The 26,962-nt window shown below is 34.4% G+C and overlaps 1 pseudogene; it reads right to left on the bottom strand.

Moving 5' to 3' along the window:
- Positions 1 to 12,256: 12,256 nt before the first annotated feature.
- On the bottom strand, positions 12,257 to 17,810 carry LOC141514819 (elongation factor 1-alpha 1-like; annotated as a pseudogene).
- Positions 17,811 to 26,962: the final 9,152 nt, after the last annotated feature.

Here is a 26,962-nt window from a genome sequence, read left to right as displayed (position 1 = left end):
TAGTTAGAGCCATAATTTTAAGCTTTTTGAATTATTTTGGAGAGAGCTACTAGGAAAGGCTGTTCTCAGGCTTCTATCTTGGCTCTGCCCCCAGATCCAAATCATTTCAAACAGTATTGCACACTGTGCTTGGCAATGACAAAAACAAACATGTTCTGCCCTCAAGGAGCTTACATTCTAAAAGAGAAAAATAATAAATACACTGATAAGTAATTGTAGGGCTTGAGGGTGAGATGGTAGCATGTATCAACAATTGTGGGTAGGCAAATTAGAACCCATTGGGTCCCAAGTTAGATTTGACATCTGAGTTTTCCTTTGAAAGAAGCTATAGTTTATATATTGTGTCAAAGAGAGGCAAAAAGGCTTGGAGTACAGCCTGTGCTAAGTCATGGAGATGGAAGAAGGAATCCCAAGTATAAAGTAAAGATAGTCTGGTTTGGCTGAAACAGAGTTAATGAATGGGATTAATTTGGAAACAAGTAATATTTTGAAGGGCTTTTTATTCTTTGTAGAGGAATGTATAGATTATTGCAGGGGGCATTAGGGAGCAACTAAAGATTTTTGAGAAAGAAGTGACATGGTTAGATTTATGCTTTAGCAATATCACTTTAGTAGCTATATTGCCTTGAAGATTAATTAAAGAGGAAAGATTATGGAGGCGAGAGACCAATGAGGTGGTTATTGTTAAAGTCCATGTAGAATGTAATGAGGTCTTGGCTAGTGGGGAAGCTTTGTGGGTAGAAAGCATATAAGAGACATGGTGGAATAGATTCAACAGTAATTGGAAAATGATTGAATAATGTAGGGCACAGGAAATTAAAGAGTTAAGAATGATTCTTAGTTTGGGACTCTGGCTCAAAAGAAGGATGGCCCAACCCATTCTTGGACAAGAACTTATTTATTATATATTATGTATTTATATTATATTTATAAAGAATATTTGGAAATAAGGTCACTTGGGGGGGGTGCTGGTGAAAAGAATGAGTTCTCTTTTGAACAAGTTGAGTTATAGACATTTATAGGAGCAACCAGGGATGATTAATAAGTTGGTTCTGCCGTTTTGTACCTAAGAAGAGAACTAACGATTTGGCTTGTAGATTTGGGGGTTATATGTAGAAATAATTAAACCTTTAGAAACTTAGATGAATAAGGGAATATGGAGAAAGAAAAGGTGAAGTCCTGAAATAGGGTTCTAGGTTCTATAAGCCAGTCATTCAACAAACATTTATTAATCTCTTAATATTTGCCTGGCATTCTCTTGAACTCTGAGAATACCAATACAAGCAGAAAGACAGTTCCTGCCCTCAAAGGGCTTACATTCTAATAGGGGAAGATAATATCTAAAGGAAGATAACATCTAAAGGAAGCTAAAAGAAGGGTGAAAATGAAGTAATTGAGCGAGTCCAGGGGGCAGCCTGGAGAAGAGTGAGACACAGATGGACTGAGGAATCTCCTTAAGTGAAAGTTCTGAAAAGAGTTTTCTGAACCGAAAGAGGGAAGTTCTTCTAATGTGCAAATTTTAGGGAAAGAGGGAACCTCAAAGATGAAGAGATTTCTGGGTCATGACAGAGAAAGTCATGCAGCCATGAGAGGAATGAGACCATTAATAAACAAGTAATTAGGAAGTACCTACTAGATGTCAGTCACTGGGCTAAATGCTGACTACATACACACACACATAAACACACACAGACACACACACACACACACACACACACACACACACACAAGAAAATATGATCTATGGACTTCAGGAGTTTTCATTCTCACTGACAGAAGAATAGGATATGTATAATGATAACAAATGAGAAAGAATAGTCAGAAAGATAGGAGGAGACTCTTCTGAGGAGTCATAGAAAATAACACTTTTGATGATCCTTATTAGTTAAAAATGTTGATTTGTTTCCAGTATCCCTTAGAGTTGAAGAATCTAATTTTTAAAAGTTTTGATTTTCAGAATCACCACACGAATCTTCAAAAGTCACAGAAATAAGCAAAAAAGAGAAAGAAGGAAAAAGACAGCAACATACTAGGGTCTCCTAAGCAACTAGAAAAAGAAACAAACAACTATGAGAGAAATTACAGACTCCACTAATGAGTTTTCTAAAAGTGTGTAGGGGGTGATAAGTATGTGATTGGCTCTTCTACCATGATTATGATCTAGAATAACTGACATACCTTATGGGGTGGCCTGAGTGAAGTAAGAAAGTAAGGGAAGCAAAAAGAGAAAATCTGAAAAAAAAAAGCATTCCCTCAAACTGCTTTGTTTTGAATTCTTATTTAGAGGCTGTTTTTGTATGTTTTATTCCTGGCTCTCTTTGCCTCAGAAATATTTTCAGAATTATAGAATATCAGAGACCATCAAGTCTAAAACATATGTGGGACAAGAACCCTTCCTACAATATACAGCAGCAAAGCAGTGGTTATCTAGTCTTTACCCGAAGTCTCCAGTTAGAGAGAATCCAGTAGTCCTGGAAACAGTTCATTTTACTGTTAACTAACTCTAATATTTGGGAGTTTTCCTAATCTTAATCCTAAATTTACATCCTCAGGGGCTAAGTAAAATAATACTGAGTTCTTTTCCATAGTACATAGGCTTCCAAATATTTGAAGACAGATTTCATATGAACTCAAGTCTCTTCTTCATATGAAACATATTCGTTTCCTTCAATTGATCTCCATATGTGAAAACCCTTTTACATTATTTTTTGTTGCCATCCCATATACATTTTTCACCTATTCATGGCCACCATCAAAGTGATCATATTAAAGATGTTCTCATCAGGGAAAAGTTGAGGAAGATTATTTACTTCTTATTTCTGGATATCAGAGACAAAACTAGATACTTTGATATAGCATAAAATTTTCCCTGCTAGTAAATGCTTAATAAAATTTCTCCATATTCATCCATTCATGACTCTCAAATTGCATGTCAGATACAGATTTCTGTTGAGCTCTATTCCTGCACTGACAATTGTCTTTGGTACATTTTTAATTGGCTATCCCATTGACATTGCAAACGTAACATGTCCAAAACTTAAGTTCAGTACATATGTATTTTTCCAAAAATATTTCTCTCCTGAAACCTCTGTGTTTGATAAGAATTCAATTATACTTGCAGTCACACAGATTAAGAACCTTGGAGAAATCCTTCCATAAATTCTAATGTATCCTTTGGGCTGCAATAGTGCCCATTTTCACCTAAAATTAAAAAAAAATTAATTTTGCTTTACATTTAAAGACCCCTAACCCCCTCCTCCCATTGGTACCTAGGTACTTTTCTAGTGTTATTTTTTTATTAACCTGTGTGTACTCTATATTCCTGCCAAACTCATCTACTAACTCTTCCTTGAACCTGCCAGGCAATTACCTCACTCCTCTCCATATTTTTGAATTTTCATAGTTGAAAGAGACCTCACAATCATTTAGATCAATTCATAACTGCAAAAGGATCCCTTCATATATATATATATATATATATATATATATATATATGTCTCTGTGTGTGTGTGTGTGTGTGTGTGTGTGTGTGTGTGTGTGTGTGTGTGTGTGTGTGTGTGTGTGTATGAAAATTGGTCATTACGCTTTAATTTAAAGACTTCAAGAAATACCACTATTAAAAATCCTCTACCTCTAGCAGCATATTCTATTTTTTTAACCATATAATTTTTTTTTTTTAGTTTTTTTACAGTGGGGTTAAGTGGTCGCCCAAGGCCACATAGCTAGATCATTATTAAGTGTCTGAGGTCAGATTTGCATTCAGGTACTCCTGACTCCAGGGCTGGTACTCTATCCACTGTGCCACCTAGCTGCATAGCATATTCTAACATATTTGCTTCTATGAAGCAAATTTATGTTACATAATTTTGACTGGGCATTCTGTTTCAAGGAAATCCTTTTACATCTCTCTAAGCAATGCACTATTTCATTTTATACAATGGATGATCCAAACCTTTTCATTCCTCTTCAAATGCCTCATGCTTGCCTCTTTCTCTATACTGACTACTGAGAACCTCATATCAAAATTTATTGAAAGAAAGTAGAGCCTTTTAAAGATAATGACATTTTTTGCATGGTATACATTGATATAAGTTGAATATGATAAGAGAGAAATTATATGCTTGAAGGAGGAAAAATAAAGTATAAGAGATAGCAAAATTGCGTAATAAGAATATTTTTTTTTAAACTAAAAGGTAATTTTCTTTGGTCTTTGTTCAAACTCCACAATTCTTCCTCTGGATACAGATACCCCATCACAGATACTTGTGCCTGATAGTTGTTCTGATGGAATGAGCAATTTCATTAAGGTTAATCATCACCCACATGTTGCTGTTAGGATGTACATTGTTTTCTGATTCTGCTTATGTCACTCAGCATCAGTTTTCATGCAGATCATTCCAAGCTTCCTTGAATTCCCATCCTTCCTGGTTTCTAATAGAAAAAGAGTATTCCATCACATACATATATCACAGTTTATTAAGCCATTCCCAACTGATGGACATTCACTTGATTTCTAATTCTTTGCCACCACAAACAGGCCTGCTATGAATATTTTTGAACATGTGATATTTTTAACCTTTTCCATAATTTCTTCAGGGTATGGACCCAGTTCTGGCACTGCTGGAATAAAGGGTATGCACATTTTTGTTGTCCTTTCCACATAATTCTAAATTGCTCTCCAGAAAGATTGAATGAGCTCACAGTTCCACCAACAATGCATTAGTGTCATAGATTTCCCACATCCCTTCCAACACTGCTAATTATCCTTGCTTGTCATATTGGCCAGTCTGAGAGGTGTGAGGTGCTACCTCAGAGATGCTTTAATTTGCAATTCCCTAATAAGTAGTGATTTAGAGCAATTTTTCATATGACTATGGATACTTTTATTTCCTCATCTATAAATTGTCCTTGCATATCTTTTGAACATTTGTCAATTGGGGAATGGATTATTTCTTTGAAAATTTGACTCAGTTCTCTGTATATTTTAGAAATGAGTCTTTTGTCAAAAGACTAGTCTTTAAAAATTATTTCTCAATTGACCACATTTCTTTTGATCTTGGTTACAGTGGTTTTGTATGTGTAAAAGCTTTTTTAATTTAATGTAATTGAAATTGTCTAGTTTGCTTTTAATGATGTTCTTCATCTCTTCCTTGATCATAAATTGCTTCCCTTTCCATAGATCGGACAGGAGAACTATTCCTTGATCTCCTAACTTCCTTATAATAATGTTTTTACTGTCTAAATCCTGTATCCATTTTGATCTTATCTTGGTAGGGTGCGAGGTGCAGGTCTAATCCAAGTTTCTGTCATACTAATTTCTAATTTTCCCAACAGTTTTTACCAAAAAGAGAGGTTTTTATCTTGAAAGTTGGACTCTTTGGGTTTATTGAACAGCAGATTACTGTAATAATTTCCTGTTATTTCACCTAATTTATTCCACTGATCCACCACTCTATTTTCTTAGCCAAAAGCAGACAAGCTTTGATGACTGATGCTTTGTAATATAATTGTAGATCTGGTAGGGCTAAGCCACCTTCTGTTGCACTTTTTCCCCTTAAATCCCTGGAAATTCTCGACTTTTTATTTCTCCAAATGAATTACTTTACAGTTTTTTCTTACTCATTAAAGTAAATTTTTGGAATTTTGATTGGTAGAGCACTAAATAATTAGGTTAATTTTGGTAGAATTGACATTTTTTCTTATTTTAGCTCAGCCTATCCATGAGCAGTTGATATTTGCCCAGTTGTTTAAATCTGATTTTATTTGTGTGAGTAGTGTTTTATAATTGTTTTCAAAAAAGTTTATGCATCTGCCTTGGCAGGTAGACTCCCAAGTATTTTATATTGTCTGAAGTTACTTTGAATGGGAATTCTCTTTCTAGCACTTTCTGCTGTATCTTGCTAGTCATATATAGAAATGTTGAGGATTTATGAGGGTTTATTTTATATCCTGCAACTTTACTAAAGTAAATTCCTAATTATTTCTAGTAATTTTTTAAGTGACTTTTTGGAATTCTCTAGGTATACCATCATGTCATCTGCAAAGAGTGAGAGTTTTGTCTCTTCCTTCCCCAATTCAAATTACTTCAATTTCTTTTTCTTCTCTTATTGTGGAAATTAACATTTCTAATACAATATCGAATAGTAGTGGTGATAATCTGCATCCTTTTTGCACCCCTGATCTTATAGAGAATGAAACTTTATATGCATTATATGCCTGTTGCATATATTGCCTTTTGATGGTTTGAGATAGATACTGCTTATTAATCTAAGGAACAATCTATTTACTCCAAAAGTCTCTAGTGTTTCTTAGCAGGAATGGGTGATGTATTTTCTCAAAAAGCTTTTTCAATATCTATTGATATAATCATATGATTTCTGATAGCTTTGTTAGTAATATAATTAATTATACTAACATTTTTTCCTAATATTGAACCTGCATTCCTGGGAAAAGTCCTTCTTGTTCATAATGTATTATCTTAGTTATAACTGGTTTTAATCTTTTTGCTATGATTTTATTTAAGATTTTTGAATCTATATTCATCAGGGAGATAGGTCTATAATTTTATTTCTCTGTTCTAGCTCTTCCTGGTATAGGTATTCAGCATCATATTGGTGTCATAGAAAGAGTTAGGCAGAGTTCTGTCTTCATCTATTTTTCCAAAGAGTTTACATAGAATTGGAACCAATAATTCCTGAAATGTTTGATAGAATTCACTTGTGAATCCATGTGGCCCTGGAAATTTTTTTCTTAGGAAATTCAATAATACATTTTTGAATTTCTTTTTCTTAGATAGGGTTATTTATATTTTTAATTTGATCTTCATTTAATCTGGGCAATTTAAATTTTTGTAAATATTCATCCATTTCTCTTAGATTGTCAAATTGAGCAAAATAATTCTGAATTATTACTTTAATTTCCTCCTCATTGTTGGTGAGTTCACCTTTTTCATTTATGATACTAACAGTTTGGTTTTCTTCTTTCTTTTTTTAAATCAATTTGACCAGAGCTTTATCAATTTTATTGTTTTTTTCATAAAACTAGCTATTGGTTTTATTTATTAGTTCAATGGTTTTCTTGCTTTTGCTTTTTAAATTTCTCCTTGATATTTTTAAATTCCTCCTTTAATTTTTAGAATTTCTAGTTTAGTATTTAATTGGGATTATTTAATTTGTTCTTTCTGTAGATTTTTTAGTTGCATATTTAATTCATTTATTTCCTCTTTCTCTCATTTATTCATGTAAGCATTTAAAGATATAATGTATCCCCTGATGGCTGCTTGAATGTATCTTATAGGTTTTGGTATGTTGTTTCATTATTGTCATTATGTATACCAAACCTCTCCCCTTTCCCCTTTCACTTTTCCCTTTCTTCCTTCCCTTCATTTTGTAAGTTCCCCCTTTTCTCCCTCTCCCTCTCCCCACCCCCCCCCTTTGCCCTTTTAGTACTTGATAGGTAAGATAAGTTTCTTAAATTTAACTGATTGTATCTGAGTTAACTTTAAGCCAAGTCTGATGAGATGAAGATTCAAGTGGTTCTCACCTCCTCTCTTCTTCTTCCCCTTTATTGCAATAAGTCTTTTGTACCTCTTAATATAATGAGATTTAACCCATTGAATCTCCTCCACCCTCCTATCTCCTTACTGTCCCCCTTTTTAAGGAGGTATTGCTTTTAAAATATTATATCTGAGTCACAGAAAAATCATGAGTGTTCATCACTTCTGGCTAAGTGTATTCTCTCTCTAATAGAGCTATTATTCTTGAGAGTTATTAGAGTACTTTTCCCAGGTAGGGATATAACCAATTTCATCTTAGTGGAGAACATGTTTTTTTTTACTTTTCATGTGTCTCTTGAGTCCCCTGTTTGGTGTCCAAATTTTCTATTTAGTTCTGGTCCTTTCATCAGGAAACATTGGAAGTCTCCCATTTCATTACTTGTCCATCTTTTCACCTTGAAGAGAAGGTTCAGTTTTGCAGGATAGTGGACTCTTGGCTGCATTCCAGGGTTCCTGCTCTTTGGAATATCTCATTCCAGGCACTTTGATTCCTTATTGTTGATGCAGCCAGGTCCTGCATAATCCTTGCTGTGGCTCCTTGGTATTTAAATCATTTCTTTTTGGCTCCTTACAGGATTTTCTTTTTTATCTGATAGTTCTGGAATTTGGTCAAAACATTCCTTGGTGTTTCCATTTTAGTATCTTTTTCAGGAGGGGATGAATATATTCTTTCTTTTTTTTTAGGCTTTTTCATGCCAATGGAGTTAAGTGGCTTGCCCAAGGCCATATAACTAGGTAATTATTAAATGTCTGAGGCTGGATTTGAACTCAGGTACTCCTGACTCCTGGGCCAGTGCTCTATCCACTGCACTACCTAGCCTCCCCCAATATATTCTTTCAATAACTATTTTGCCCTCTGGTTTCATGATATTTGGGAAATTTCCCATCACCAAATCCTGTAATATTAAGTCCAGGGCTCTTCAATGTTTTCAAGAAGGTCTATTATTCTCAGGTTGTCCCTTTATGACCTATTCTCAAGGTCAGTGGTTTTGCTGATGAGGTATTTTCCATTTCCTTCTATTTTTTTGATCTTTTGGTTTTGTTTAACAGAATTGTATTGTCTCATGAAGTCATCAGTTTCCACCGATTCCATTCTTTTTTTTAGAGAAGAATTTTCTTCATTTACCTTTTGCAACTCCTTTTCCAGTCGGTCAATACTATTTTTGAAGGAATTATCCATTTGCCTAAGTGTAGTTTTGAGAGAATCATTTTCTTTTTTCATTTGCCCAATTGAGGATTTGAGAGAGTTATTCTCATTTTGTATTTGTCCAATTGTATTTTCCAAGGATTTGCTTTCTTGTTGCAAGGTGTTAATTTTCTCTTGAATTTATTTTACCAGTTTTTTTCCAATTGATTTTTAGACAGATTCTTATTGTCTCATGAAGTCATTGGTATCCACAGACTCCATTCTTTTTTTAGAGAAGAATTTTCTTCATTTACCTTTTGCAACTCCTTTTCCAATTCATTAATTCTATTTTTGAAAGAGTTTCTCATTTAACCAATTGAGATTTTGAGAAAATTATTTTCTTTTTGCATTTGTCCAATGGTATTTTCCAAGGATTTGCTTTCTCCTTGCAAGGTGTTAATTTTCTCTCCCAGATTTTCCAATTGATTTTTAAATTCCTTCCTGATTTCTTCAAGGAAGTCCTCCTGGGTTGGATTCCAATTCATATTCTCCTCAGAAGTGCTAGTCTTCTCTGGGTTAAAAATCTATTTCTTCTAAGTATTTCTCCATTTGACCCCCCTTTTCGCTGGTTTTTGTTCATATTTCTAGGATCTTGTGTTGGGTGGGGGCTGTTTCTCAGATGTTTACTTTTGAAGAACCTAGAGGCTTTCACACGGTTTAGTAATTCCAAGGGATGGCCAGTAAAGGGAACTGGTCCCTTTCTCTGTAGATTTTGGAGCCCTCAGCATAAGGGTCTGAGTTGACCTTGAATATTCTCCTGAGCCCTGGGGGAGGGAGTTAATCTCTTTCTGTTGTGGAACTCTGTTTCCCTGGTGGGGGTTGTTTTGTTCTTTTGTTCAGGGCTAAGGGCTCTACCAAAAGTATGGAGCTCAAGTTCACCACCCAGCTGGTTGTTCTCTAGGTGTGCTCTGAAACTGTGTGCTGGAACTCTGATAGCTCCTCTCCCCCCTGGCCAGAAACTCCACAGCTAAAGTTGGATCTTCCACAGGCCACTCACCAAAGTCTCCACAGCTGAGGCTGGCCCTCTGGCTTCCCCTAGCTGCTGTCCCTGCACTGACCCTCTGCTCTTGTCTCCTGGTTCACCAGCAGTTCCTTGAGACAGACCTTCTTGGTAGGTGTTCTTCTCCTACTTTCTCTTTCTGTGTTTTGTTGATTGAATTTCTGTTAAGAGGTTTCTTTCATGTTGTTTTTGAGGGGAAAGAAAGAGCACTTAACATAGTGCCTGTCTTCTCTCCATCATCTCAGCCAGAAGTTCTATATATCTCTTCTTCCTTTTTTCCATGTACCATAATTATTAATTTACTAATATTGAATTGATTGCCTGAATAAAGCTTATCTAAAACATATATTTTCTCTTTAAGTCATATTGTAGTTTTAGAAATACTACACAGCATGTCAGCATATCAACTGAAAACACAAAAATACAAAAAATATGTCAATAAATAGACTGTAGAAAGATGCTTCTTTCCAACATAAAAACTGAAAGAAGACGGAGCATCAATTTTCTCAATCCTAACAGAGAATGTGTACATCAGTGGACAAAATTCCCTCCCTCTCCTTGCTTATATCCAAATGATCACATAACTTACTCAAGAATTGATTTTGAGATTACAAATATATTTTAATTAATTGAGTAAATTCACAAATTGGAATTTATGAATAATGAGGATCAACTGTTTATATTTTTGAACATGCAAGAATTTATTTTGCTTTTTAACATATCTGTTACAAGCATTTTGTTGGATTTTTTTCAGTGATGGGAAAATTTTTATCGATAGAAAAAATAAATTAAAAACAATTTTTTGTCCATTCATTCTCATCTATTTTTTCTCATATGAATAAAGTCAGAATGCAATCTGTGTTTTTTATTTTTTCTCTCACTTTGTGGTATTAATATAAATTTCCATATTTCTTTGTATTCCTTATACTGATCAGTCTTAATTATATTTTAATATTCCACTGCATCACTTAAAAAGAACTCTCATTATTAATCCAAAATTACTTTTTCCTAGTTTGACTTATTGCAGTTCTGCCTTAGTTTTTTTTTTTTTTTGTCCCAAATGTGCTGGAAAGAGCTCAGAGTGGTTTGAATCAATTTTCAAAATTTTAGTATTAGCATTTATATCTTAGAAATTGATACATGTTTAATTAAGCAAGGGTTTAATTTATAGTTTTGTTGATTGACTAGGCTCAAGAAAATACAGATTAAGCTCAAAAGTGTATTATTGGATATTCACTATTTTTTCAGACCCAGTTGTTAAACATTTACCAATATATCATCTGTATATGTCTTGTGTCTCTGTATTTGTCTATCCATCTTCCTCTATTTCTTTTTTCTGTCTCTGCCTCTCCCTCTCCCTTCTTGTGGATAATGCCAGATGAAATTAAGAGACTCTGAGCTATTATTCCCTTTTGAGTTGCAAGAATCTAATCTCATGTCCTTATATAGTATCTATTAGTAACTGATCGCTATAACTTACATTAGTTTTAGACAATTTACTTTGCAAGAAATGTACCACTGAATCCCAGAAATTAATCTTATGAGGGACATGAAGAGATCATCTGAATATAGAGATCATCTGACCAGTAAGATTGTAAAACAGTTTTTTTATTTCAAACTTATTCTAAACTAATTTCCTCAAAAGAAAGGAGCTATATACCACAGACAGAGTAATTATAGCTGAAATCAAAAGAGAAGAAGACAAATACTTCCTCAATGCCCCTGGAAAATCTCAACTAATATAATGGGGAATTTTAATATTTAGAAATTCCTTCCTCTAATAAATGTCGTCTGATTCTTTCTCTACGTATTTCATGTCCAGTAATCACAATCAAACTCAGAGGCTTTGACTTGGGGTCTGACTGTAGACATTCTATATACCAGAGACTATGTTCAATTCTCTCCTAAGCATCCAAAATGTAGCACTGATTCTGGCCAATCTCAGAGGGATAAGACTTGAAGAAGAGGTAAGGTAGAAGAAAAGCAGTGCTGAAAAGTCCAAGACTAGAGAATAATTATTTTTAAGAGTAAAGGAAATGAATTGGAAACTCAAAAAAAGTTCCATTTTATTAAAAGGTTACACAGAAAAAAAAATTGAATATGTGATGGAGAATCTTGCCAAAGAGAATGACAAATTCCAAATGCAAAAATATTGAAGCAGAATAAAGTTTGACAGAAAAGAAAGAAAAGACAATATTAAGAGTGTACTTGCATTCTATATAAGACAAAGTAATTGCCTCCCCCTGCCCCATTAAACTGTTTTAATGTTCTCAAAATTCTGCAACAGATTTTTGGTCTGGTTGTTGGATTTAAAAAATACTGATTTTAAAAACTAATTCCTTAAAACTTCCATCAAACAAATGATCCACAAAACATTCTTTTCCTCCTGAAGATTTTATGATACATTGTTATCTTTAACGTTCTTTTATTATTAAAATTAAATGACCAGTTGAGCTAAACAATTTTGAGACAGTCCATTACTGATTAGAACTGGGGCTGCAGGTGTGCAGAATATTCATTTAGCTTTCTGGACATTCTAGGAAGATTTTGTGACCTTTCCAGCTTCAACAACCTTCTTTGTCAACTGCCGTGATGACACCAACTGCAACAGTAAGCCACACATCATGAAAAGCAAAATCATCCAGAGGATAATAATCAGAGAAGCTCTCTACCTATATAGACTTGTCTGAAATCATATAAAAAAGTCATCATTACCAAGTTTCAGGAATTTAGGGCCATCTTCTAGTTTCTTATCAGAATGATGATCTGTCTTCTCCTTCAGTTCAGCAAACTTGTAAGCCATGTGAACAGAATGGCAATCTAGAACAGGTGCCTAGCCAGAATTGATTTGACCTGGATGGGTCAGGATAATGACCTGTGCAGTGAAGCCAGATGCTTCCATAGGGGAGTTTTATTCTTGCTATCACTAACCACATTACTACAGCACTCATCTTTGATTGGCACATTCTTGATGTTGAAACCAATATTATCCACAGGTAGAATCTTACTCAAAGCTTCTTGATGCATTTGAGCAGTCATTACTTTAGTTGAAACGTTGACTGAGACAAAGGTGACCACCATGTCTAATTTTCTAACAGTTTTCACTCAGTCAACAAGTACAATACCAATTCCACCAATCTGGTAGATATCTAAGAGGGGTAGATGTAGGGACTTCATGGTTGGATGGGTGGGTGGCAAAAAACAATCTAAAGCTACAAGGAATATAGTTCCCTTAGTATTTCCATTCTTTTGAGTGACTTTCCATTCCTTGAAACAAGACATATTAGAGGTTTGGCTTCAGCCTGGTGAACTAACCTGAGATTGGCAACAAAAGCTTTTGTCTCAGAATTGTAGCAATTTTCTTAATATAGGTGCTGACTTCTTTTCACAATTTTCTCGTATTTCTTCTGACTATAAAGGGGCTTGGTGGAATTCATTTTGTTTGCACCTACAATCAGTTCTTTCACACCTGCCCATTCTTCAGATAACTGCTTCAAATTTATCAACACTACCAACAATAATCAGGTCAGTACAATCAGAGTGAGCTATGTTTGTAATCATGTTTTTGATGAAGTCTTTATGTACTAAAGCATCAGTAATGATCCCATACTAATTGTTAATATAATTTCCATAGGAAGATATTACTGATACCATACTCCTATTCAGCCTTCACCTTACCCAAGATACAGGCATATTTGAAGGAGCCCTTCTAATCTCAGGAGCCTCCTTGAACTTTTCAATGGTCCTTATATTAATTCCATCATATTTATAGATGATATGTTCAATAGTGGTGGCTTTGCAGAGTCAATTGTCCAGCAATGACAATATTAATATTAATATCTTTCCTTTGATTAATTTTGTGGAGATTTAGTTATGGTTTTTCACAACACCTCTGTTCTGGAAGCAAACCTGTTATGAAAAAGATCAATTTATCTTGAAAACAGGATATGTAGAAATGAATAAATGATCTATTACTTTCTAATCCTTTTGAAAATGTAATTTTTATTGCATTTTGGGCTGAAAAGGGTACATTGGATATTTATTTTCCTGTATTTGTTTGTGAGGTTTTTATACCTTAATACATGGTCAATTTTTGTAAAGATGCCATATATAACTGATTAAAAAGGTAAATTCATTTATATTCCCATTAAGTTTTCTCCAGAGTTCTATCATAGTAAACTTTTCTTTTTTTAATTTTATCTTTATTGATATCTTTTTTCCTATTTTTTCTATTTAAATATTTTTCTTTAATTTATTTACACATTACCAAAATATTACTGTTTAAGAATTAACATAATACCCCCTCCCCCACAAAAATATAAAACTTCATGAGAAATAAAGTAAAAGAAAGAGAAAAAATTATGTTTCAGTCTTTGTTCTGATACTATCAACTCTATATCAGGTGTATCACTCTCTTTATCATAAGTCCATCATAGAAGTTACTTCCATATTTTTCCACAGTTGGTTTTGCTGATTATAATTCCCTCCATCCATTCCTCCCCATTACCATCTATTATATTTTCTCTTTCCTTTTACTCTGTCCTTCTTCAAAAATGTGCCGTGGAGTAGCCGAGTCGTACAGCAGGCAGAGCACCAGCCCTGGGGCCAGGAGGCTCGAAGCCCATATCCTACCCCAGAGACCTAGCAACCACCAGGCCTGGACAGACTACCCAATCCAAGCATCTTGTGAAAAGTAAAAAAGAAAATGTGTTATGGCTGACTATCCACTCCTATGATCTACCCACTCCTCTATCACCCATATCCCCCCTCCCCTCCACATCCCCCTTCTCTCCTTTTTCTTCTAGATGTCAATACCCTATAGAGTGTGTATGCTGTTTCCTCTCTTAAGTCATTTACAATGAGAATGAAGTTTCCCTCCTTCCCCTTCACCTTCCTCCCTTCCATACCATTGCCAAAGATACATGAAATAACTTTTATATGAAATATCTTAGCCTATTCTACCTCTCCTTTCTCTTTCTCTCAGTACTTTCACTCCATTTTTACAATATATTATATCTTCAAATTCAGCTTTTTCCTGTGCCTCATCTATAAAAGCTCCTTCTACCTGCTCTATTAAGTGAGAAGGTTCATATAAGTATTATCAGTATTATCATTCCATGCAGGAATACACACAGTTCATCATCATTAAGTCTCTCATAATTTATCCTTCTTGTCCACCCTCTCTATGCTTCACTTGAGTCCAGTAGTTGGAAAACAAACTTTCTGTTCAGCTCTGGCATTTTCAATAGGAACATTTGAAATTCCCTGTTTCATTGAAAGTCCATCTTTCCCCCAGAAGAGAATGTTCAGTTTTTCTGGGTAGTTGATTCTCAGTTGCATTCCAAGCTTTTTTGCCTTGCAGAATGTTATATTCCAAGCCCTATGAGTCCTAAATGTAGTTGCTGCTATGACCTGTGTGATCTTGACCGCAGATCCACAATATTTGAATTGAGTCCTTCTGGCTTCTTGTAATATTTTCTCTTTTACTTAGGAATTCTGGAACTTGGCTATAATATTCCTGGGAGTTTTTTTTTTGGATCTCTTTCTGGGGGAGATCAGTAGATTCTCTCAATTTCTATTTTATTCTCTACTTCTAGGCTATCAGGGCAATTTTCCTATAGAAATTCTTTAAAAGTGAGATCAAGGCTCTTTTCCTGATCATGACTTTCAGGGAGCCCAATAATTTTTAAATTATATTCTCTGGATCTGTTTTCCAGATCAGTTGTTTTTTTCAGTGAGATATTTCACATTTCCATCTAATTTTTCATCCTTTTGGTGTTGACCTATTGTGTCTTGATTTATCACAAAGTCATCAGCTTCCTTTAGCTCCATTCTACATTTGAAGGATTTGCTTTCCTCAGAGAGCTTTCTTCTCTCCTTTTCCATCTAGCTAATTCTGCTTTTGAAAGCATTCTTCTCAAAAACTTTTTGAACTGTTTTACCCATTTGACCTAAGCTGGGTTTTAGCATGTTATTTTCTTCAGCATTTTTTGGATCTCTTTTACTATGTTGCTGATTTTGTTTTCATAGTTTTCCTGCATCTCTTTCATTTCTTTTCTCAATTTTTCTTCTATCTCCCTTGCTTGATTTTCTAAATCTTTTTTTGAACTGGTTTCTTCTATATTTATTAGAGTCTTTAGATGCCAAAACTTGAACTTTCTCATCTTTATTTATTGTTTTTTAGCAAGGCAAACAGGGTTAAGTGGCTTGCCCAAGGCCACACAGCTAGGTAATTATTAAGTGTCTGAGACTGGATTTGAACCCAGGTACTCCTGACTCCAGGGCTGGTGCTTTATCCACTATGCCAGCTAGCCACCCTTTCTCATCTTTAGATTGAGTATTTTGATCCTCCATGTGACCAAAGTAATTGTCTATGGTATGGTTTCTATTTTTCTGTTTATTTTTTTCCAGTCTGTTCCTGGTTTTGGGGTCCTTCCTGAGTTTCTGAGTATTTTTGGAACATCCACCTCCAGTGACCTCAGTGTGTGAGGCTCTGGCTGCTCTCCAGGTCTGTAAATGATCAAAAGTTCATCCCCTGCCATGGGGCCCTGATCTATGGGGGGCCCAGACAGCAACCAGAGTCTGAATGTGGTCAAAACCCCAGATCCTGTTCCAGGGACAGAGGACAGACCTCAGCAGTGTCCTTTCTCTCCCTTTGGTGGGCTGAGCACTCAGGGCCCAGCTGCCTGGGGGCTGTTGCTGGGAAGCTCCACCAGCCTTCTTCAATTTCCTGGGATCTAGGTTGTCATGGCAGCCCTGAGTGTTGTGACTGCACTGAGAGCCTGGGCTTCATGCTTGCTCTGGAAGAAGTCTCTCTCTTCCAAGTTGTGCTTTGTGCTACCTGGGGTGGCAGGTCAGGAAACTATTCCTGCTGCAGGAACTGGTACTCCCAGGTGCCCTGGGGCTGTTCCCTGGAGGTTTAAATTCCTTCCCTCTGTCAGGATGCTGCCCCTCCAACCCCATTAAACACAGTTTTCCTACTATTTTCTAAGTTACCTTGGACTGGAAAATTGCCTCACTGAATCTTTCTGTGGGTTTTCTCTTTCAAAAATTTAGTTAAAGTCATAATTTTACAGTTTTTGAAATATTTTGGAGTAAGCACCTAAGAGAGTCTCTTCTCCTGTTTTCATCTTAGCTCTGCCCATCCAAAGTGAACTTTTCTAATATTCTATTAATCTCATAAACTTCTTTCATATTATTTATCTAGCCCTAAGAACAGGAAGTTGAGGAATTTCTCTAGTAGAGTTTTGATATCTATTTTCTCCTATAATTCATTTAATTTTTCCTTTAAGAATTTGGAGGCTATACCATTTAGTGTGTATATCTGTCTAAGCTCTTTTCTTCATGACTTTCAGATGATTGAATAATTTTTAAATTATCTGTCCTCAAACTATTTTCTGGGTCAGTTTTTCCAATGAAATATTTCACATGTTCTTCTATTTGTCATTTTTTGACTTTGTTTTATTATTATTATTATTATTATTATTATTATTATTATTGTTGTTGTTGTTGTTGTTGTTGTTGTTGTTGTTGTCTCATGTAGTCACTAAATTTACCTTATCCAAATTTAATTTTTATATTTCTATTTTCTTCAGTAAACTTAGTACATCTTTTCCCAATTCTGCTTTTTAAGGAGTTCTTTTCATCAGTGAATTTTTTTTGGCCATTTTTTTAAAATCTAGTTTTTTGTCTACCATTCTTCTTCAAGGCATTTTTTTTAAAGTCTTCCTGAAATTCCTGTTTTATTTGAGTACAATTCACATTTTCTCCAAAACTTTTCTTGTGATTTTGATTCATTATCTTCTGGGTATATATCTTGATCTTCTCTGTCAGCCTAATAACCTTTTATGCTATTTGCTTGTTTTCCATCCAATTTCTTGATTTGTAACTTTATATTAAGGTTACATTCTGTTCTTAGCAGGGGGGATGGAGGACCTCTGTCTCAAGCTTCAATTTTTTTCCCATCACTATGTTGTGGGGGTTTGGAATTTTTTGATGTTTCCCAGATAGTATGATCTGGGGAGAAGTATGGCCCTTGATTTATGGTCTACATTCTTGTCCTTACCCATAATAGGCCTTTGGGATTGTAACAGAGTTTCTATACCCTCTTGACTAAAGATGCTCTTTTATATCCTTGAACTGAGATTTACAATGGGTAAAGGCAATAGAGTTGTCAAATAGAATCTAGTCATGATCCAGTGCTAGCACAGGTAAACCCTGTGATCTCTTTCTGATCTCATTGCTAATTCCCCTTACTATCTTTGACTTGAGAGCCCCCGAAGCTACATCTGCTTCTTTCACCACCAACTCCAATCAATGATGTTTAATCCATATGGCTTCTGATCCAGTCTTTTGTCCAGCTCCCCATGCCAAAGATCTGTCTTTCTAACTTCTTACTTTGTTTTGGACTGTAAAAAAATTTCAGTCTTTCATTGTCTCTGCCACTACAGAATTCAATTTGAAGCATTATTTTAAAGTTTTATAAGGGGAATGTTGAGAGAACTCAACTAAATGCTTCTCTACTCCAACATCTTAACTTTGCCCCAGCATTTTTAAATTTTAAATATGAATATTCACACTTGAGAAATCAGAAAACACTAAAAATATGACTTGGTGTTTTATTGTTGATTGCCTGCTCTATAATTAAGGAAGTGATAGAAACCATTATTGAAACACAATACATTTTAAAGTGTGTTGTGTTTACATTTTCCTCCCTGAAAAATCTGGTTGTTAAATGTTTATCAGCACACTCCTGAATACATTGTTGACAAGTCCATTTGCTAAAAATAAAGAAATGATAATATTTGATCTCTCAACAAAGGCAGAAGCAAAATTATACAATTAAGGGGATTAAAAAGTAGTTTCTAATTGAGAAAGGGAACATAAAAATGTCCCCAAAAACCATTTTCTTGGGAGAAGAACTACATGTCAGAATTTTAAAAAGGCGTACTTAAAATTTTATCTGGAATAGGTTGGGGAGATATTGCATGGAACACATATGAGGTGATATGACTTTGGGAATAAAGACTGATCATGGTAAATGTAGGAAGAAAAAGTGGATCTCAGTTTTACTCACAGAATAACTTCAAACACATATCATAAGACCAATCATAGCAAACTCCTTTCATCTTGCATTGCTTTCCTAATAAATTGATATTGCTATGAATGATGTAAAACAGGAATAAACAAAGAGAGGGTAATATATGCAGAGTAATTAATATAGAATCTGGAAAGGAGAGGGAGCTCAAATCTGGTACTCTTTAACCCTGTAAGAAATACAGAAATACTAAATAAGGAACTAGAGAGGATACATTTTAGGAAGAAGAGTGTGATTGAATTTAATTAATTTTATAATGTTGTTGGGGCAGCTATGTGGCTCAGTGGATAGAGCACTGGCCCTAGAGTCAGGAGTACAGGAGTTCAAATCTGGTCTCAGACACTTAATAATTATCTAGCTGTGTGTGTGTGGCCTTAGGCAAGTCACTTAACCCCATTTGTCTTGCAAAAACCTTAAAAAAATCTTATTTAATATTTTTTTAAGACAGTGATTCAAAGGTCTGGTTTTGAATTCAGTTTATTTCATTATATGGTTTTAATGGTTATTTTTTCTGAAAAAGAGATATCACAATGATATATCATTGGAGGACTGTGGATCATTGGGTACATCTACTAAGCCATGGCTCACAATTATGTAAATATTTTTGTTGAGATTCAGCAAATAAATTTCTATCTTTCCTTCATGCTAATCAATTGTTCATGCAAACTAATGAGAGGCTGCATTTCATTTTTTAACAAATGGGCTCCAAAAATACTAAAATATTTTGCTTAGAAGACTTTTCAGTAGATTAATCAATCAATTTCCATTTTTTTAAAAAGTGTGTTGATGTGAGAGTTTTTTTAGTGGTGATATGTTTATAGGTGATATAGTTTATAGGTTATTGGGTTTTAGGAAACCAGAGAGACAAGAATAAGTAAATCTGTCTCATGTTCACCAGCTGTTAAAGTAGAGTACAAAGTCCACCCCAATGAGGGAGACCTGCCTCAGTCATGAGATTATTTGAGGGTGCAAAATGTGGTATACTGGGGGAGAAAAATTTTCCCCAAAGTCCCTACCCATATGCTCTTGTGTCTATCTGGATTACAGATAACTTTTAAGGACTAATAAAAAAGTTCAGAAGTAGTGAATTTTGAAGCATAGACAACTATAGGAAACCAGTTTCAAGAAGGGACAAAAACAAATGAAATGTTGCATGAAAAATGGATGAAGTGATTATTGCCATTGTTTTGGAGATAATTCCTATAAAATGCTGTCAGGGAGAGGTTGGGAAGTGACTTATCTTCCTATTTGTCAATTGGATGTCCCCTTGGAATCATTCTATGGTTTTTTAGCAATTATTTCATACCCCAATGGTCATATTTAGGGACCACTTTGGAGATCACAGATTTAGAATACATAGTATAAATACATTTTTAAAAAGTATAAATACCGACTGTCCCATACAAAGCGTAACACAATGAGAATATGATTTAATACAGGGAATACAAGCAAAAGGTACAGATATAAATGTAGAATTAATAATTACACAATAATAATAATGACAAAAATGGACAAGTCATTGAGTCAAAGATCAAATCTTAGAAATAACAATATATAAAAGAATAATGATAACATATTAAAATTTCTGAGATTCAGTTAAATTGATCCTCAGAGAGGAAAAAATTCTCTATAAATTTGCATTATTAATAAAAGCAGATTAACTAAATTTATAATTTGAAAAATTAGAAATCAACAAAGAAGAAAAACAAAAAATAAAAAAAAATTGGGGGTTAGAGAATTGATAAACAGAACTATAACCCAGTTCTTTGAAAAGACTAATAAAATTTGTAAACCTTTCAAAACAATTAGGAGAAAAATCAAAATGCCAAAAATTTAAAAAATGAACAACATGAAAATATAACAGACAAGAAATAGCAGAATCAGAATTTAAAATATATAATTACATGTCCAAAACCCGGAGAATCCCCCTAAATGAAGGATTATGAGAAAATTTTAAAATGTCCAAATTTCCAGAATTGGAAATAGATCTTAAACATACAATCACATGAAATGAAATTGAACCAGTTTTAAAAATACCAACAAAGACAAAAAGCCCTGTTTCAGACAGATTTACAGGTGAATTGCATGAAACATCTTAAAAACAACTGATACTTTTACTGTACAAATATTTTTTTTGCAAAAACAAGAAAAATTTCAACTAAGTGCCTTTTATAGTTTTAATACCCAAACCTAGGAAGAATGCATTGTTAAAGAGAGAAATAGATACCCATGGCACTAATAAATATTGATGTCAAAAATATGATGTCAAAAAACATTCATTATAACAGTTATATCAAAGATTAAAATATCACTTAATTTTATTAAAACAAGAAACAAAACTTTATTAAAAGTAAAAAGACCAAAGATCCACAATTATGTCTATAGATACATTACTCCTCCCAACCCACAAAAAACCTTGTGTTTTCCAATATGGTTAAAGTTTATTATATTTAAAACTAAAAACTAGTATCATTTTAATGAGGAAACTCTAGGAAGTTTAAAACAAATATAATTTTACAGGAGTTAAAACAAATTGCCCCCTTATCTTGGTTACTTGACGTTTGTAGAAATTGTAAGCAATAGCAATAAAAGAAAGAAAATAAAGCCATAATTGTAATCAAAGTGATATCTACTGATCCCTTTTTTGCTGATGTCATGATATCTTACTTAGAAAACCCCAGGGAATTAGCAAAGAAAGCAATTGAAACAATTATTAAGAACTTTGACAATAGATACTCCAAAAGAGATGATCTACGCAAGTGTCCTTCCTTCATTCAGTCAAGGAATTATTATCATTTTACAAATGAAAGTTTATGTCTAGAATGCTTTTAAGTTTACAGAATTATTTTCCCACACAATTGTGAGAAATAGAACTCAATTGTCACCCATTCTCATTTTATGTGAGAAAAAATGAGGTGCATCTCTTCTATGATGTCCAACTGGTCCAGTTCTTTCAGAACTCAATGATCTTGGGGAATGGGGAATGTGGCAGGTAAAGGCAGAAAGGCATTTTGGAACCAAAGAATAATATGTTTTGAATGACAATTTGAAGTTTCATATTATCGAATAAATTCATGAGAGGAAAATGTCATATCAGATCCTTTTCTGAGGACAATTGACATCAAGATAAGAGAAAAAAGCATTAGAGCACTTGATCCTTAAGGGAGAAGGGGGAAAGAGTATATAGACAGAGAAGACTAGATGTAGTGAGGTCAAGTAATCTCTTCATCATTTTGGCCTTTCTTTACCTCCTGGTATAATTCTGGTTCTTGCATTATTTAGCAATGTTAAACCCTTAACTTTGTTATGCCTTGATAAAAAAGATTACAAACTCAACTAGGGAGACTAGTAGGAAGCTATGTGCAATAAGGGATAGAATGTAGGTCTTGGATTCAGAGAGATATATAACTAGGTCCTGCCTCAGACATTATTTGCTGTGTGCCTGAGTAAGTCACCTTCTCTCTTTCCTCCTTTGTAAAATGGGCATAATAATAGTATCTGCCCTCCAGGATTGTTGTGAGAATCAAAGGACAAAAATATATGTGAACTATTATACCAATATATGCTGCTATTATTTGACAGTTGGTGAGCTAGCAATTTATTAGACTTAGAGTACTTGGGAATCACAGTGTAGTCTAGTAGAATTCTGAACCTGGAGATAAAGCTGGTTTCAAATCCTAGCAACCTATATGATCTTGGGTGGGTCATTTCTCTTCTAGTGGTATTAATTTTCTTGTTTTCAAAATATGCATGAGAGTTGAATTAGATATCTAGAGGGTCCCTCCTGGGTCTAAATCTAAGATGGAAAGGCTATATTTAGTTTGGGCAGTAGACAGAGATCACATGAGATTTCCAAATTCCTTCTTTGTGACCCTAGGTGTCTAAAAAAGAATTAAATGAAAGTATTATTTGAAATTTACATTGCTATACAACTGATTAAAGGGGAATAAAAGGGAATGAAGAAATGTGGTTTTGCATTTTCTTATAAAGTACACCTCTATATTTAGACAATATTTTTCCTTCCTATCTTGGAATCACTTGTTTCTTAAGGCATATTTTTATTTGGATTTGATAGTACAGATGGTAAAGGGAAAGTGTGAGCCCCTTGGGGTGATGTGAAAATGAGGTAGTTGGGGCTAGAATTTATGAAGAATAAGAAAATCCCATCTACTAAGGAAAGGTGGGGGGAGGAGTAGGGGAAATAATTTAGAGGATTAAAAACAAAGTGAAAAATATTTCTTAAGAGGAGAATGACTGAATGATAATTATATTGGGATCTATTAGAAATTTTAGGACTGTTACAGAATGGGAGGACATATTGCTATAAAGCTTTACAGTTTCATTGCTGTGGAGAACTTCTGGTGTGGGAACTCCCTTGCTTCAAGAAGACACTAACCATTATATTGCTTATTAAACAACTTCCTAGAAATTGTGGGAAGTATATAGATATTAAGATATTCCTCCTGTATCACTATGTTAATAATGTCAGAGGTAGGATTGAACCCAGTTTACTACATTCTCTACCTTGAGTATATTCTCAAAAATGAGGGGAGTAAATTGGGAGCACCTTGGTGTTGTAGTAGATAGAGTGTTAAAGCTAGAGTCAGGAAGACCTGATTTCAAATGTGGCCTCAAAGCTTACTAGCTGTGTGACCCTGGGCAAGTCACTTAATATGTCTTTGCTCCACTTTCCTCATTTGCAAAATTATGATAATAATAGCATCTGTTTCCCAGGAGTGTTGTGAGAATCAAATGAGGTAATAATTGTTGAGAACTTATTACAGTCTGTGGCATATATAAGTTCTATATAAATGTTAGTTGTATCATTATTATTATTATATGAGTTAAAAGCAAGAATGTGAATACAAATACAAAATGAGTAATTTAAATATTACAAAATGGTAGGTATTTCATATCATCTTCTCATTCCTTCAGAGAATCCCCCATTCAGACAATTAGCCAGTCCCAATAGCTCAGACACAGAGACCTCCATGGATGCATTTTTACTTTTTCATATGTGTTTTATCTTCATATGGCCCTGATAAAACGTTTTAGGGACATTCAATTTTAGAGATTTAAATGCCTTCAATATGTAAAGAGCATGAAGACTCACTAATAATGTTCTATAGTCCTAATCCTATAACCATTCATGTCATTCTTCCCCTAGTATCTTCTGAAATCCCTCCCCTTCCATATGTCTTTTGCTGCTTTTTGTTGTCCTAGGTTCCTCCCTTCATATTATAGATAGACCCTGTCAGTTTTTGCCAGCCCATCTTCTATAGAATCAGTTAGAAAAAATATGTTAGACATCAGATAGTCTGACCTCCTCATTTTGTAGCTGATGAAAATGAGGCCCATAAAAGTGAAATGACTGCCAAATATTATAGAGTAAGAAGCAGAGCCTGAACTAAAAACCAATTCTCTCGATTTTAGATTCAGAACTCAGCTGACCCAAGTCCAAGGTGCACATATGGTGGGCAGAGGCCTTGGTCGATCGTGCAGAGTTCTGGCATTGTAGACATGGATAAAAGAGATAAAGTTAGAACTTGTTTGAATATGTGAATATCTTATTAAAATGAATATAGGAGCAAACTGATCAATGATGAAGAAAATTTTTTTTTCTCTCCCTGAGGACTTTAGTCACAGAGCCAACACTAACATTTCTTTCTAAGTGCTGAGTGTTTTCATCCAAACTATAGCATAAAGTATTTCATTTTTTTTTCAGTGTGTGACGCATAAATTGCTGACATTTCTTTCTCCAATAAGTCCCAGGGAAGGCCACCAACTGAGTGAGCCATGCAGTAAAGCTACGGCAGAGCAACAGGAGATACTTCAAAAGCAGATGGTGTGTAGTATGGCACATCTGAGATGCTGACTTATTCAGAGTATGAACTCTAGAACCTGAGGATTTCTTTGACAAATGAAGTAGTGCAGGCAAATATTGAATTGGGTAGAAATTATTTTTTAAAAATCTGTTGTGGGGAGAGGGAAAGGATTTTAAGTATTTGTGTGTCTGTGTGTGTGTGTATGTGTGTGTGGGGGGGGGGCTGCTCTGTCATAATTTAGAAATATCTAGTAGATTCTGGTCCTTTCTAGGGGCTTCCTGTCCTTAAATAAACATTTGAAATGAAAAAAAATAGAAACTATTGCTTTTATTTGTTATTATCCTTGGAATTTTAGGTTTACCTGAGTTCCCTTTGATCATATGTTTTATTATTGTCTTTGAATTGACAAATGGTAGAAGTTCAGAAGTTTCTTAATTTGGCTTGATTCCCCTTTGAGTTTAAACAAACAAGCAAACAAATAACTCACTGTCTTTTAATGAGAATTTGAGAACTGATTGACATCCTAGAATTTGTAGTTCAGAGAGACAAAACATTCCTTCTCAGCCTTGAGAACTGAGCCTATCATAAGAGCTGGAAAGTGGACCTGAAGTTTCAACATATTTTCAACATAATTTCAACATATTTACAAAGATATCTTGCTCATCCATTTTCTTTAAAAGTCTGTTATTCTATGCATTAAAAAGATCCATAGATTTACTTTTTTTCTTTTTGACTTTTTGAGTAATATTGCTATCCCCTATCGTTCTCTCCAATTTTCTTCATAAAAAAATTGAAAAGAAAAATCTCAACCCTTGTAACAAATATGTATCATCAAGAAAAGTAAATCTGAAGTCAGACATGAGTATCTTAAAAGGGATATTCCTAATCTGTGAAAGACAAACTGAGAAGGACTTTATGAGCAGAGCAAACAGCAGCAGCGACAGCATTAAGTCCCACTTGGGACTTAATAAACTGAGCTGGAAAGAAGTGGCACCAATCAAAAGGAGAAATTAAAAGGAAAAATTGAATGGAGCACTGACTGTGATAGAGAAAGAAGAGATTAAAGTGGACTATTAGGACATGTGAATATCTCTGGAGAAAAGGCTCAGATTCAGGATGAAGCTATAGCTATAGCCTTTCCCTTCAAGATTGGGAGAAGATGCTCCCCCCATTGTCTATTCAATAATATTCATCTCACTTTTTAGTTCTAGATATTTCTTGCATCCTAATTTTTTACAAATATAAAGAGGTCAACAAGTAGCTAGAAGTACACCAAACTTAAATAACTACAGTAAAACAAGCATATCTGAATATTAAGAATTTTCCTTGGGGCTGAGTTATCATGCTTATGCTAACAATTTTTAGCTCCATGGAACAGAAGAGAAAGGGGCTTCTTGGACTTGAGGAACATTTATTATTCTACCCTCAGACTAACAGTGATACTTGTAACATTTTGTGACTTACTGAATTTTTGCTCTTTAATTTAAAAATGGAGACTAAAATAGGAGAAGTTTAAATGAGATTCACCTCTGCCTCTTTCAGAAGAGAAGGGGATTAGGAGGGAGCAAGAAAGTTGTGTAATAACTGCTGTATATTCATTTTTCACTTGTGTCTAACTCTTCCTGGTCACATTTAGGTTTTTCTTGACAAAAAGACTAGAGTGAATAGCCATTTTTTTCTGCAGCTCATTTTATAGATGAAGGAAATTGAGTTGATAGGGTTAAGTGACTTGCCCAACATCACATAACTAGGAAGTATCTCAGGTCTGACTTCAGGCCCAGTACTCTATCCACTGGGCCACCAAACTAGCACAGTATAATTCTACCTGTCAATGTTATATAAGCAACAGATATAACTAGTTCTGTTCAGAGCAGACACTGGCAAAATGATACTAGAGATAGAAATTGAAGTTTGTCTTTTAAATACTCTAAGAATTATGAATTTATGATGAGATTTAGATATTTAGAGTTGTAATCCCTATAGCTGATCAATAGCACCTTTCCAAATTTCCATATTCTAGCAGCTCTGTGAATGACAAAAATACATTATTACCTAAACCATTTCCTTCCTTTGAATGTGTTAACTTTAATAGTAAGGTGCCTAGAGTTGACTGACACCAAGACCCTAGATTGAATCTAAAAAAAAAGTAAATAAAGACATAGAGACCTTAACTGAATGTGGAAATATGAAAGATATCATCATTAGAGTTGGAATGGAAACCAGAAATTATTTGTAAAAAAAAGAATAATAAGTCAAAATACCCTTTAATTATTTTCTATGCCAGTACTATTACCTAATA

Source organism: Macrotis lagotis, chromosome 1, assembly GCF_037893015.1.
Source record: "Macrotis lagotis isolate mMagLag1 chromosome 1, bilby.v1.9.chrom.fasta, whole genome shotgun sequence".
NCBI lineage: Eukaryota > Metazoa > Chordata > Mammalia > Peramelemorphia > Peramelidae > Macrotis > Macrotis lagotis.
The sequence above is the reverse complement of the archived record's forward strand: the minus strand, read 5'-3'. Positions and strand labels throughout refer to the sequence as shown.